The sequence below is a fragment of the Podarcis melisellensis genome, assembly GCF_964234715.1.
Source record: "Podarcis melisellensis genome assembly, chromosome: 4".
NCBI classification, from domain to species: Eukaryota; Metazoa; Chordata; class Lepidosauria; order Squamata; family Lacertidae; genus Podarcis; species Podarcis melisellensis.
The window spans coordinates 24461548-24476604 of NC_138531.1; the positions used below are offsets into that span (position 1 = coordinate 24461548).

General features: G+C 44.9%; 2 long non-coding RNA genes across 2 annotated transcripts in view; one reads left to right on the plus strand and one right to left on the minus strand.

Annotated features, from left to right (window-relative positions):
- LOC309368378 overlaps window positions 1–15057 on the minus strand; it is a 602774-nt gene that overhangs the window by 143808 nt on the left and 443909 nt on the right. The window lies entirely within an intron of this gene.
- Window positions 8934–13888, plus strand: LOC309368907. Its single transcript, XR_014167962.1, has 2 exons — window positions 8934–9020; window positions 13771–13888. It is a non-coding gene; the product is annotated as an uncharacterized lncRNA (long non-coding RNA).

Consider the following 15057-nt stretch of genomic DNA (forward strand, 5'->3'; position numbering starts at 1 on the left):
CCTGCCCCCTTCTTCCCAAAGTAACGATATAGAAGCCCTGTCTTCTCTCAAAATTTGTTCGCCCAAATGCACATGCAGATTTTCTGTCCCAAATTAAGCAGGGCTTCAATGAAGTTGAGGGAAGCTGGCAGTCCAAAAATCTAAACATAATTTGGAAGTTTCAGAGGGCTTCAACTTCACATCATGGTGTTTTTGGAGGACCCAGTGGAAATAGAAAGAATTCAGCCGAAGTGTCTATTCCAAGAGTCTTTTACTTATAAATATAAATGTAAGCTATATGAAGATGAGTATAAATTAACGGTTGCTCCTAAACTGCTCTTGCAGAAATGAAAGACTCATTTGCAGGGTCAGAGCCAATAAGACTTTTAGATCTGTAGCATATGTGAGTCCATAATTGCTGCAAAAAACATTTTGAGTATGCCTATTTCTATGCAAATACTACTGTTTATATGCTAATGAAAAACTTAGGTGAATCTCTTTTTAAAGTACCCTCTAAAATGCAATGTGATGGCTGCTGTCTTGTATCTTTTATAGGAATCTTTTGTTAATTTTTGTTTGGAACAAGGTATGATTCTGATGACAGCCTTGGTTAAAGCGGAGCTAATCCCTACAATACACAACAGTGGATTTAGAAAACAAATCTTTTCTTTTGATTAACATTACAGTTAACAGTTCTTTAAAAGTAAAAAAAAATTGTGCGGAAGGCTTACGTCTGCAAAAAACAAACCTCAACCATATGCAAAAGTTAACAATTTATTTCTAAGCAGTGGATGTTTGAGCTTCTTTGCAGGTTAGGCATATGGACATCCTAATTGACCAGCTACTCCAAACAGCCCCAAATCAACCCCCTACCAAGCAGCCACTTGGTACCCTCCCCAGTTATCTACCAGTGCCAACTGTGTGCAGCCCTGGCAGCTGGATTGGACAAGAAGACACAGATGCAACACTAGTATGTGTGTCTCATCCAACAAAGCATACATGCGCTTAGCATAGCTTCTGTGCAGGTTTGCTCACTACCTGGATCAGTGTGCAAAAGTGCACTTCAGAAAACACTGCTGTTGAAAGGAACAGCCCCACGGCTCTGTTAATCTCAGTGCATTAGACCTAAATGGGAATCAATCCCATATCAGCCAGAGATTCAGCATGCTTCTAACTGTGCTGTAGCCAAGTGATGATTTTGTCAATTAACTGTTTAAATTTGAGATGGCCGAGCTGTCCTCTCTTGACTTGAAATGAGGTCAAGATATGGTTGGGGTTTTTTCCTGGTTGTTGTTTTTTTCCAGGGGAAAAAAAAAGTTAATCTCTTTCCTGAGAGACTTCTTAAAGCTTATAAATGTTGTCCCGTGCATCTGATTGGTTTAGATCTGGATGGAGGTCAGCAACCACATATAATGTTTGAAAGTCGTCATCAAGAAACAAAGGAAATGATTAACCCAAAGATCCCTGTTGCCAAGCAAAAGGCTGTTTGCTTGGGAAGCCTGATTATTTGTTGTATTTATCTAACATAATTTGTATACTGCTTAATTGCAGAAGGGACGCGGGTGGCGCTGTGGTCTAAACCACAGAGCCTAGGGCTTGCCGATGGGAAGGTTGGCGGTTTGAATACCCGTGATGGTGTGACTCCCATTGTTCGGTTCCAGCTCCTGCCCTCCTAGCAGTTCGAAAGCACATCAAAGTGCAAGTAGATAAATAGGTACCGCTCTGGCGGGAAGGCAAACGGCATTTCTTTGCGCTGCTCTGGTTTGCCAGAAGCGGCTTAGTCATGCTGGCCACATGACCTGGAAAAACTGCCTGCGGACAAACGCTGTCTCCCTCGGGCTATAGAGTGAGATGAGTGCACAACCTCAGAGTCGTCCGTGACTGGACTTAAAGGTCAGGGGTAACTTTACCTTTACCTTTTAATTGTAGAAACCTCTGAGCAATTTACATAAAATACAGCATGCGCACTAAAATTACCAGTGCAAGTTGGAAAAAAATTATGGTTCCCTGCATTCATTTTAGGTAAAGTAACCTTCTGACAATTGAGGATGCCTCCAGCTTTTTCCATAAAGTGGGTTGGGATATGGAGTCAAAGGCTGATCTAAAATCTATGAAGGTGGCATATAATGAGGTTGTATTATGAGAAGAATATTTCCCAATCTAATGGCCCTGCACCATACAAATCAGTCTCTGCCTATATGAGGGGAAACTCTTTAAATAGTTGGTAATGCACACCAGTGTAATTGTCTCCTCTGACTTCAATGTTGGCAGCACACTGCTGCCGTGGGTATGGTTCTATGCCTGTTCATAAATTTTGGACTGAGTTATACCGCAAGATTACTAAGATTATTATGAGCAGTATTCAAAGGACACCACAGTTATCCCTGTTGAACATGTTGGATAATCAGATAACAGATATTCTTTCAGAGGAGCTATAAATGTGGCTCTTGGCACCTACTTGCATGTCCATTCCTCCAAAGTAGAAGACATTATACGATTTAAAATTATCTTTGTGGTATAATAACATCTGGAATCTGGCAGTATCTGAGAAAATAACACACAATTTAGAAGTCTCAAAAGGAGCTGAAGACCCTGAACATTTCGAGGCCATTTGGGGAGAATTTTTCACTCAGGTTACTGCAAGTGATCTGAAAAGTTCATTGCCTGGACCAAGGCACAAAATTTTTAGCTTCATAATCGTGATTGATAAAAAAAATTCTCCTATGTGGTTTGTGTGTGTGACAAAAGAAGTTGATCCAAAATACATACCAAAATATAAATAAACCCAGAAGTTTAAAAATGCATTATAAAATAAATTACTTATTAATATACATATCAACTTTTTGGATAGCAGCTTAACTGTGCAAAAATGTTTTTAGTAGGCATTGAAAATAGTACAGTGAAGGCACTTGCCCAATATCAATAGGCGGAGAGTTCCAAAGTGTAGACACCACCACGCCCCCCCCCCCCAAATCAAGCCCAAACAATTCCTTACCATTTATGCCATTTATAACAATCAATAAGAATTTCATTATCAATACTAGGGCTGCAGACCTCATCTTATTTACCTGGGATTAAGCCCCATTGAGGTAATTGTGAATTACTCCTGAGTAGACATAATTATGATTGCAGATTTTTTGTGCGCCTACAAAGTACCTCCATGGTGCATCTGGTCTGCTCAGCATTGAGCATGTATGCTCCTAATCTCCATCCCAAATTAACGGACAGAGAATAATTCCTGGGAGAAATGATGGTCAATTCATAATACAGTCAAGGATTATGATCTGGGCAAATTCATATACCGAACATGTGGTTACAAACTTGGGTGTCATCACTAATTTAAAAGCACATGCAGTCCAATCTTATTCATATTTATGCAGAAGTAGTGCAGAACATGCAGCGGGGTTTACTTACAAGTAAGTCTGCCTAAGATTTATGCATTTTTATTACCATAACACAGATTGAGTGAATCACAGACACCACCTCTCTTTCCCACTATTCTATTAATGTCTTAGCTCTGTGATATTGCGATGTTGGAGATAGTATCTCTGGAAACCTCCGTTTGTATCAGTTTGGAAAGCTGTTGGCTTCAGCCGCAGCACATTAATGCAAATCTAATGTACCTGCTGGTATGATTAGCTGAATCAAATGATGGCATTTAACTAACACCTAAATAATCTTAATTAGGATCCTCGGCTCATCTTAGCACTTGGAACTCTACAGATGGGTAGTCTTAATTATCAGCCTTTTGATTAGGATAACAGCTCTAATCAAGATGATGTATGCCTGATAGACAGCGTATCAGTAAATTAATGACAGTTGTTAAGCGGAAACATAAGCAAAAAAACAAGAGCTGTCTTCTGCTTGAGACATGATGGAATAACAAAGTTTTATCGTATGGGGGCACAACATACACATTCTGCAGGGAGCGCAAAACTTCCCTGGTTTAGCATTGTATTTCTAAATATGACAGCATGGTCGTTTTCTCCGCCGCGGAGTCTCAAAATGCAAATCGTATGCAGAGCTTTGACGGCACATGCACAGAAAGTGGCATTTGTTGACATCACGACAAGAGTGTCCTGTTCAAGGCAAGTTCATCTGGCTATGTTGCCTGTCAACCACAGCATCATTATCACCACGAACATGTGCCAATGTGAGTTGTCATGCAAAGGAGGCTATGAAAGTGCACGGGAAATGTGTCAGCCCAGTAATACAATCCACCTTGCTCCCAGTGTGCATTGGACTACACAGTTCCTTTTCAGGAGAAATATTTACCGCCAAATGCAACTCCATAAAAAAGAAGAAGTAGAAATTGTCAATATATGAGAACATCGTAGCTGCAAACCGCCAGATTGTTGACATCACATGATGCGGCTATCTGTGGGAAGGAATTTCCCCGGATGTTCACAGGCTTCTCAGAGCTCTGTGTAGAGTGTAATTTGAAACCTTCCGTTTGCGCATGTACAGGAAGTTTGTTAGACTTGCTAGAAGAACTGAACTGAAAGGACGTGTTTTCCTCTAGTGCTGTAGACGGAAAAAAAATGATGTAAAATAGACGTTTCTGTCTGTCTCCTTTTTCCTGCTAGAGAAGAAGCAGGAGGAGGGGGTGTGCATTTACCCACGCTTGGGAAAATGTCGCCTATCAAAATCTCCCTGGTCTGTCAGGATATCAGCCAGAGGAGGTTACCGGTATGCAAGCTCTGAGGACAGTGAGAGGGGCCAGCCTCTGTGGAGGGGGCTTGCAAACCAAGAGAAATAGTCATGCTGACTTTCATTCAGGAAAAAAATATGGCCTGAAAACATCTCATTTAGTTAACTCTTATTTGTTACGGATAAGGGTAGGCAAATCTGTCAATTATAGTTTCTCTCAATTTCTCATTTTCCCAATCTTAAATTCAGTTTTTGTGTCACTGCGTTAGTTTGGGATTCCCCCCACTCCCCCAAAAAAGTCCTCATGAAAATTCATGAGCATCTTAGTGAACATTTTTCCATAGATAGATAGATCCTGGTGTGTAATTTTGCCTAATTTACACATTGGAAGCATAAGAAACTGCCTGATTCCATGGCAGATCATTGATCTATCTAGCTCAGTTTTATGGGTGTTGGCCGGCAGTGGTTTCCCAAGGCTGCAGGAAGTTCTTCCCAGCCCTGTGTGGATGTCGTGGACTAGTTGGACACAGAGGAATGGTGGGAGGAACTAGCTGGGTGACCCCAAGGAAAAAAGGCTCAGAGACCAGGGAATGGTGGTGGGAAGACAACGACTGGTCCGAGGGAGAAGACTTGGGAGGAGGAGCAGGAGGTGTGGTAAAGTGGAGAGGTAACAGGGCTTTGTGAGTTGGGAGAGTCTGTGGCATGAGGGAGCCCAAGAGGCAAAGATATGTCAGGGTAGTGCAGAGTCATGAGTGTCTCTCAGTGGTGCTGTGACAACCTCCCCTTTCCCTCTGTCTCCCAGAACCAGAAGAGGGTTGAAATGGGCGGAGCAGCGGTGGGCTGCACATAGATGCAGTCTCCGATTGCTTGGAGAAGGCCCTGGAGAGGAGGGAACTTACAGCTATGAGGAGACATGGACTTGATTAATTGATTAATTGATTAATTAATTTTGTATGCTGCCCTATACCCGCAGGTCTCAAGATGGCTCACAGGACTTTCAGTGTCAGCAACTGATCCATGGGCAAGACCTAACGGGAATGAGCTGCTGTGCTCATTAGGCCTAAGAAATTGTAATATGGCGAATAAACTGAATATCTTTTGTTAGAAATTCACATGTTTAAATGTCGATTTTACATTCTCTCTGTTTCTCTATATTTCCTTATCAGTTTGTGATTTTTTTTAAAGTCCTCATGAAAATCCTTCAGCATTTTAGCACAATCTTTGTATACCATATATGGAAATCAATTTCTTCTATTAATATTAATATTGGTACATAGTCACTCAGTGTCACCAGTATATGCAGAAGTCTGGCCTGTTTAAGACTATATTTAACCCTTATTCTTAACAATATAGAACTCACAGGTGGAGAATACCTTTATATAATACTACTACTGCTAATTATTATTATTATTATTATTATTATTATTATTATTATTATTATTATTATTATATTTGTACCCTGCCTATCTGACTGGGTTTTCACAACCCCTTCAGGAAGTTTCCAGCAGATGTACCGTATTTTTCGCACGATTGGACGCACCGGACCATAGGACGCGCTTAGTTTTTTGGGGGGGAAATAAAGGAAAAATTTTTTCCCTTTATTTCCCCCCCAAAAGCAGGTCAGGGAAACCGAACCAGGTCGAGGAACAGCGGGATAGTGGCGCTGCGCCTCCCTGCTGTCCCCCGAGCTTGTGGGGCTGGCTGATGTCTGCCTAGCGCGCGGGGCGCTCTGCTTCAGGGCGCCCCACCCGCCGGGCGGCAGGCTGCTATCCGCAGCTTGGGGAGCCTTGCGGGGAACTGCTGCAGGGCTCCCCACGCTGCGGATGTATGCCTGGCGTGAGGGGCGCTCTGCTTTAGGGCGCCCCACCCGCCGGGCGGCAGGCTGCTATCCGCAGCTTGGGGAGCCTTGCGGGGAACTCCTGCAAGGCTCTCCATGCAGCGGATGTGTTCCCGAAACGCCAGGCGCTCTGCTTTCAGGGCGCCCGACGCTCCGGGAAGCAGGCTGCTATCCGCAGCGTGGGGAGCCCTGTGAGGAACTGCTGCAGGGCTCTGCACGCTGCAGATGTCTGCCCTGCGCGAGGGGCGCTCTGCTTCAGGGCGCCCCTCGCGCCGGGCGGCAGGCTGCTATCCGCAGCTTGGGGAGCCTTGCGGGGAACTCCTGCAAGGCTCTCCACGCAGCGGATGTGTTCCTGAAGTGCCGGGCGCTCTGCTTTCAGGGCGCCCGATGCTCCGGGAAGCAGGCTGCTATCCGCAGCTTGGGGAGCCTTGCGGGGAACTCCTGCAAGTCTCTCCACGCAGCGGATGTGTTCCCGAAGAGCCAGGCGCTCTGCTTTCAGGGCGCCCGACGCTCCGGGAAGCAGGCTGCTATCCGCAGCTTGGGGAGCCTTGCGGGGAACTGCTGCAGGGCTCCCCAAGCTGCGGGTGTATGCCTGGCGCGAGGGGCGCTCTGCTTCAGGGCGCCCCACCCGCCGGGCGGCAGGCTGCTATCCGCAGCGTGGGGAGCCTTGCGGGGAGCTCCTGCAAGGGTCCCCACGCAGCGGATGTGTTCCTGAAGTGCCGGGCGCTCTGCTTTCAGGGCGCCCGACGCTCCGGGAAGCAGGCTGCTATCCGCAGCTTGGGGAGCCTTGCGGGGAACTGCTGCAGGGCTCCCCAAGCTGCGGATGTATGCCTGGCGCGAGGGGCGCTCTGCTTCAGGGCGCCCCACCCGCCGGGCGGCAGGCTGCTATCCGCAGCGTGGGGAGCCTTGCGGGGAGCTCCTGCAAGGGTCCCCACGCTGCGGGTGTGTTCCCGAAGCGCCGGGAGCTCTGCTTTCAGGGCGCCCGACGCTCCGGGAAGCAGGCTGCTATCCGCAGCCTAGACACGGCTAGCGGAGCGCTAATCCCGAAGCTTGGGGCGTGCGGAGCTCAGCGCGCCCCAAGCTTCTGGGTGCCGGCAAGGTCTCCGCTAGCCGTCGCGGGGCTCTCCCAGGGCTAGCAGAGACCTTGCCGGCACCCAGAAGCTTGGGGCGCGCTGAGCTCCGCACGCCCCAAGCTTCTGGATTAGCGCAGTGGTCCACTAGCCCTGGGAGAGCCGGGCGACGTCGCGGGGCTCTCCCAGGGCTAGCGGAGACCTTGCCGGCACCCAGAAGCTTGGGGCGCGCTGAGCTCCGCACGCCCCAAGCTTCTGGATTAGCGCAGTGGTCCGCTAGCCCTGGGAGAGCCGGGCGACGTCGCCCGGCTCTCCCAGTGCTAGCGGAGACCTTGCTGGCACCCAGAAGCTTGGGGCGCGCTGAGCTCCGCACGCCCCAAGCTTCGGGATTAATGCAGCGCTCCGCTAGCGGTGGGAGAGCTGGGTCTCCCACTCCTAGCGGATAGCTTCCTGAAGCCTGGAGAGCGAGAGGGGTCGGTGCGCACCGACCCCTCTCGCTCTCCAGGCTTCAGCGAAAGCCTGCATTCGCTCCATAGGACGCACACACATTTTCCCTTGCTTTTTAGGAGGGAAAAAGTGCGTCCTATGGTGCGAAAAATACGGTAAGAACACATTAAAATATTACACATTAAAAACTTCCCTATACAGTGCTGCATTCAGATATCTTCTAAAAGTAGTATAGTTATTTATCTCCTTGATATCTGACAGCAGGGCGTTCCACAAGGCAGGCATTACTGCTGAGAAGGCCTTCTGCCTGGTTCCCTGTAACTTCACTACTCACATGGAGGAACTTTCGTGTGAGTTATTACTATATTATCCCAGTGGAGCTGTGCTGTATCTTTGTCCTTTTGTCCTTCTGGGCTGTGATGCTCTAAGGTTTACATTTGTTGTTGTTGCTGCTGCTGCTGTGTTTGCACTTTCCTTTTTTCCTTTTTGTGTGACAGATCAATAAAAATATTTAAAAAGCCAAACCCAAAAAGATATAGTAGTAATATATTCTCAACCTAAACCAAAACAAAAGGGCAGTCATGGTGTGGATTTGTACTCATTTATATCCCTTTCTCATTTTTGTTCCCAAAATGTAACTTTTTATGGATGATAGCTATGTAAGTCATACTCATTTAGTTAAATCAGTGCATTGATTTATGTGGACATATTCTGACTAATTTAGGATATCCTTCCTTCCTTCCTTCCTTCCTTCCTTCCTTCCTTCCTTCCTTCCTTCCTTCCTTCCTTCCTTCCTTCCTTTCTTTCTTGCATATGGATCTTTCTGAATAAATGCAAGCTATGTCATAAAGTGAATCTGAGAGGCAAAAAGGCACCACCAAGTAGCATGATCTAGATGTTGGTTTCTGCTTTCTTCTCTGTGCAGCGAAGTGCTTGTCACGAGACAGGTTGTTTACATTCCACAGTAAATGCACTGTTGGTTTTCTCACGGGAAAGGGAGACTGGATGTGACGTACACTGGTTTCCTGTTTTTCACTGTTCTTTGCAGTTTCAGTTTGTATTCTCTCCGTGCTTTAGAGGAGAGAGGATGCATTTTCTGCTCCGGCAGAGGCAAGATGTTTTTCTGTAACATACCAGCTTTGAAGTGTAAATAAAGCAATATAGAGTATGTAGTACGTACTCCTCATCCTTCCGCTGTGCACGGGACGCTGCTTCTTTTCACTAATACATGGTCATGGGCTCCAGAAGTCGAATCGGAGTGCCGGCAAAGGATCGGAATGCAGAGGGACAGATCGGATCGGAATCTGCTCTGCGCGTAAAGATGATTGATGAGGTATGTGCTACTGCTCCGGGCAGCCTGCCAGCTTCTAATTAATGGCTTTATGGCTGGACTTTGAACTCTTAAAGCCGTTTTGCCGGGCACAGGCAAAAGGCTCACAGGCATAAACTACTATGCTGGGGAAATTGAAAGTAACTTTTAAAAGCGCTTTTGGAATAAAGCAGCTGCAGATAAGCAGAGCGGCACAGACACAGCTTGTATAAAGCAGCCTGATTTAAAGCAGCAGAGATGACGCAGAAGGCTAATGCCAGAGTCATGATGGCCCTTCAGGATGCTTGTGGGATTCCTAAGCTCAATTAGAAAAACTATGCGGACTGGGTTCTCTATGCAGAGGCTATTCTGCGGAAAGAGGGTCTGTTTGAAGTTATTACAGACACCCCCCCAGCTCCAGTTACAGAACATGGGAAGCTAAGGATTCCAAAGCAAGGGGAACTCTTACATTGATAGTATCCCCAGAAGAGCTCTGTCTATTGCGTGATAAGACCTCAGCCAGAGAAATTTGGGACGCTCTGAGAGAGGCTCACTTGAGGACAGAAGCTGGATCCACTATGTTTTACTTTAACAAGCTGCATAATATGGCTCTTGCTGAAGGTGGAGATGTGCGTATACATCTGATGGAGATGCAGAATCTGAGACATGAGCTGCAACAGAGAGGACTCAACTTTCCAGAGGCTGTGTATTCCTTCATGATACTACAATCTTTGGGTTCAGGTTGGGAGTCTGTTGCAACTCAGATTGCTGTACAACCAACTGCTCAGCTGACAGTGGACTATGTTACTGCCGTGATTCAGAATGAAGCAGATCGCAGGGGTGCTAGCTGCATGGGCAAGTGGGAGACTTCACAGACGTCATCCCATAGTGCAGTGGAACCACCAGATGGCGCCAAAGCTTTGAAGGCAGTGAAATGCTACTCGTGTGGACGTCTAGGCCATATGAAGAGGGAATGCAGAAATCCCAAGGCCAAGACAGAGCAGCGCAGCGAAAGCTCATTGCGTGGAAAAGGCCGAGGCAAAGGCAAAGGTCCGGTGTCCAGGACAACGCAGCACAAGGCAATGGTCTCACGCTTCACTCCAAAAGTTGCAGAGGTCCAGAAGACGTCTAGATCTTTCTTCGTTGTTGATTCAGCGGCAACCCACCACATGTGCAACGATAAGAGACTGTTCATGTCTTTTACACCGCAGGAAGGTGCGATTCACCAGGCGGATGACCACACAATCCCCAGTCAAGGCTACGGAACTGTTGTTCTTCACAGTTTGGACTTATGGATAAAGGATGTTCTTTATGTGCCGGATGCCAAGCATAATCTGCTCAGCGTTGGACAGCTGAATGAGTGGAAAATTGACGTTTCCTTTAAGAACAAAAGGTGCATCATCACAAAGAAAAATGATTACGTGTTGTATGCTGAATATGTTGATCATTTGTTTGTTTTGTATTATGATGATGTTGTGCAGGATGACACTTGTTGCATTGCAGGTTCTAACAAATGTTTGCATGCAGAATGTATTCACGATTTTCATAGAAAATTTGGTCATTTGCATTTTGAGGCAGTATCTAAAATGCCTGCCTTGGTTGAAGGTATGACTATTAAACCCTGCAGGTATCACATGAAGTGCAAAGCATGCGCAGCAAACAAGGTGAAAATGGCTGCGAAAGGTAAGGTGTCTAGTAGGCAAGCTACAGAACCATACCAGGTTGTTCATGCTGATTTGGTTGGACCACTAGCGCCCTCTTTGGGTGGAAATAGGTACTTCATGGTTCTCATTGATGCATTTTCCAGATATATTTATGTGTACAATCTCAAGCAGAAATCAGAGGCTTTTCCTAGGTTCAAGGAATTCTGTGCTTGGTTGGAAAATGTGCATGGTAAGAAGATGACTCTTTTCAGTGATCGTGGGGGAGAATTCACTTCTCAGCAGTTTGAAGCTTTTCTGACTGAGAAAGGAATTCAACACGATTTGTCTAGTCCTTGCTCGCCATGGCAGAATGGACTTGCGGAACGGGCAAATCAGACATTGCTTCAAGGGTTAAAAACCTTGCTGCATGATGCAAATCTTCCAGAGAGTTATTGGGCCGAATCTCTCTCATGTTTTGTTTACAGTTACAATCGCAGGTTATCTTCAGCGATTGGTTGTACCCCCTATGAGAAGATGTTTGGCAAGAAGCCATACATCAAACACATGAAAATTTTTGGTTCTGACATGTGGGTTCACTCACCACAAAACTCCAAGTTAGACAAGCGTGGATTGCATGGTATCTTTCTAGGTTATCAGAAAGGGTCTTACAGAATAATGATGACTGACTCTAAGACAATTAAGCTCACAAGAAGTGTTGAGTACAATGCCAAGTGGGGGGAGAATGTGGGAATTTTCCAATGTTATCCTGATGACAGTGATGAGACTGAGGATAGTCAAAAGCAACCACAACAACCCACACCCACTGATGAAGGTTCTGATTCTGAGTCTGAAACTGAATCGGGTGATTCAGAGGATTTCAAGAGTGCAAAAGCCTCTATGCGCCCCTCTGAAAGCTCTGATCAAGAATTGGAGGAACCATTGTTCACAATAGGTCGTTTTTCTCCTAAGAAGGAAGAGGAGAGTGTTGAGGACTTAAGGCTAATTCGAAGGTCACAGAGAGCCACAAAAGGCAGACCTCCAAAGAGATTTGCTGATGAGTTTGCTAAGATAGCAGTAACAGCTGTTAAAAGCTCCAAGAAGGTATTTGAACCTTCAAGTTTCCAAGAAATCCAGGATTTGGATTCAAAGGAAGCTGAGCCATGGTTAAATGCCATGAAGGCTGAGCTTGATTCCTTGGAAAGGAACAAAACATGGGACCTTGTTCCAGTAGTTCCAGGAATGAAACTGCTTGGAAGCAAATGGGTCTTCAAAGCGAAGACTGATCAAAATGGCAAGATTGTCAGACACAAAGCCAGATTGGTAGCCAGAGGTTTTGCACAGGTACCAGGTGAAGACTATCACGAGACCTACTCACCCACAGTGAGGTATGAAAGCATTAGGCTTATGCTGAAGCTAGCTGCAGAGGAGAAGCTACACATTAGTCACCATGATGTGAATACAGCTTTTCTGTACGGATCTCTAGATGAATCACTTTATATGCTTCCACCTGATGGCGTACAGGTAAAACAGGGATATGTTTGTGCTCTGAAGAAATCCCTTTATGGTCTCAAACAAAGTGCACGGTGTTGGCACACAAAACTCACTGAAGTATTGTTTTCTCTAGGTTTTCAGCAAGGGAAAGCTGATCCATGTGTATTTGTCAAAGAGGAGGGGCAAAAGAAACTGTATTGTTTGTTTTATGTTGATGATCTTTTATTCTTTTGGGAGGATGTCACAATGTACAATAACGCCCTAGCTCAACTGAAAGAGCACTTTGACATGAAAGATCTTGGTGAGGTAAACAACTACCTATCTCTGGAAATAGAGAGAGATCAAGATGGTAACATTCTAGTACACCAGTCACGGAAAATTGCTGATGTGTTAAGTAAACTAAACCTGATGGATGCTAACCCTGTAGACACACCCATGAAAACAGGTTATCAGGTAGATGACACTGAAGAAGCATTTTCTGACACTACACTGTACAGAAGTGTGCTAGGCAAGCTAAACTTCATTGCCAGATGTTCAAGACCAGACATTGCTGTTAGCTGTAATTTGCTAAGCAGACAAGTCAACAATCCTACTGTTAAGGATTGGAAAGCATAGCGCGGTATTTGAAAGGCACTATGCATTACAGACTGAGATTTAACAATCAGAAGTCTGGTGGTCTTGAAATATTTGCAGATGCAAGTTTTGGAAGTGACACTATAGACAGGAAAAGTACGTCTGGAGTTTGCTATAAGTACAATCAGGGTCTATTTGATTGGTCATGCAAGAAGCAAACAACAGTTAGCTTAAGTACTTGTGAAGCTGAACTGAATGCACTGTCTTATTCACTTAAGGATTGTGAATGGTTGTTACAATTGTGCAAAGACATGAAAATTCCCGTCAAATGTCCAATCCAGGTTTACCAGGACAACAAAGCATGTTTGGCTTTGCTGAATTCTGAAGGTTGTAAGCAAAGCACGAAGCACTTGCAATTAAAGTTGCAACATGCTAGGGAACGTATTCAGAAGGGACTAGTAACGGTGTCCTATATGCCAGGTAATGAAATTCCTGCTGATGTATTGTCCAAGATTGTATCAAGGGATCAACACTGTACCTATGTGCAGAAGTTGGGTTTGTACTGATATTGTACGAACACGCTGCCCAGAGATGTTCACAGAAAGGGGGAGGATGTTGGTTTCTGCTTTCTTCTCTGTGCAGCGAAGTGCTTGTCACGAGGCAGGTTGTTTACATTCCACAGTAAATGCACTGTTGGTTTTCTCACGGGAAAGGGAGACTGGATGTGACGTACACTGGTTTCCTGTTTTTCACTGTTCTTTGCAGTTTCAGTTTGTATTCTCTCCGTGCTTTAGAGGAGAGAGGATGCATTTTCTGCTCCGGCAGAGGCAAGATGTTTTTCTGTAACATACCAGCTTTGAAGTGTAAATAAAGCAATATAGAGTATGTAGCACGTACTCCTCATCCTTCCGCTGTGCACGGGACGCTGCTTCTTTTCACTAACACTAGATCACTGTAGAAATTGTGAAAGTTTTATAAGAATTATTTTTATTGTCGTACCAGCAGTGCTTTTTTTCCTGGGGAGACACAGGGGTACGCTTGCCCCTAAACATTTTGTAATTCTAAGTTTGGCCTCATTGAGGGGCAGTATTTCAATACGAGTAGGAAAGTGAGAGTACCCCTAAACATTTTTTTTAGAAAAAAGCACTGCGTATGAGCATAACAGCAAACTCACTTCCCAACTCATAATACCTGGCAATTGCCTTCTATAAGAAAGCTGGTATATTCTCATGGAACCACCCTGCATACATTACGTATGCAATCTTTAATTGAGAATGTTTAAAATGCTAAATCCTATGTAGTTATTCACTTGACAAACCATAGAATCTCAGTGTTTTAAGAGAATTAATATTTAATAAACATTTTCACATGGCTTGATTAAGTGCCCATTTAATGCCTATTTGTGAGTAATTAACCATTTCTAATTTACATCTACCAAATGAGCATGCACGGCAAACTTAAAAACACTTGCACAGCTGTTGCCTATATACAATGTTATTTCACAAAAACAAGCATTTTTGGAGTTGCTTCTTGACTTTAAAAATAGTACTAATGCATTTTTGTTTTAAAAACTCATGTGTCATTGTGCCTTTAAGCATGGTGTTTGCTTCCTAGTTCAACACATGCTGCTTGAAACCTGACAGGAGTTAGAAAAATTGCAGTCGTTGAAATTTAAAACTTTTACAGAACTCGTAATGGCATCTAAAGCTCTAGCCTATATTATACAGCGCATTAGTTACAAATCCTTTTAGGTTTGTGGGAATGTCAATTGGAGAAGTGAAGGAGACATGAAAACTAATGCCAGTCCTTTAAAGGTGCCTGTGTGGTTGGCATCTGTCTGTCTATTGCTTTTATGTCCTATCATTCTTCATTTATATGCTGCCTTTTAGCCAAAAAGAGGGCGTGGCTTGACAAGCATCTCAAGGGCTGAACAGCATAGCTGGAAGGGCCTGTGGTTTAGGCATTCAGAAAGCAAAACTGAAAGATACCATACCCTCCAGCATTTACCAAATGAAAATAGGGATGTCCTATTCCATAATGATGATGATGATGATGATG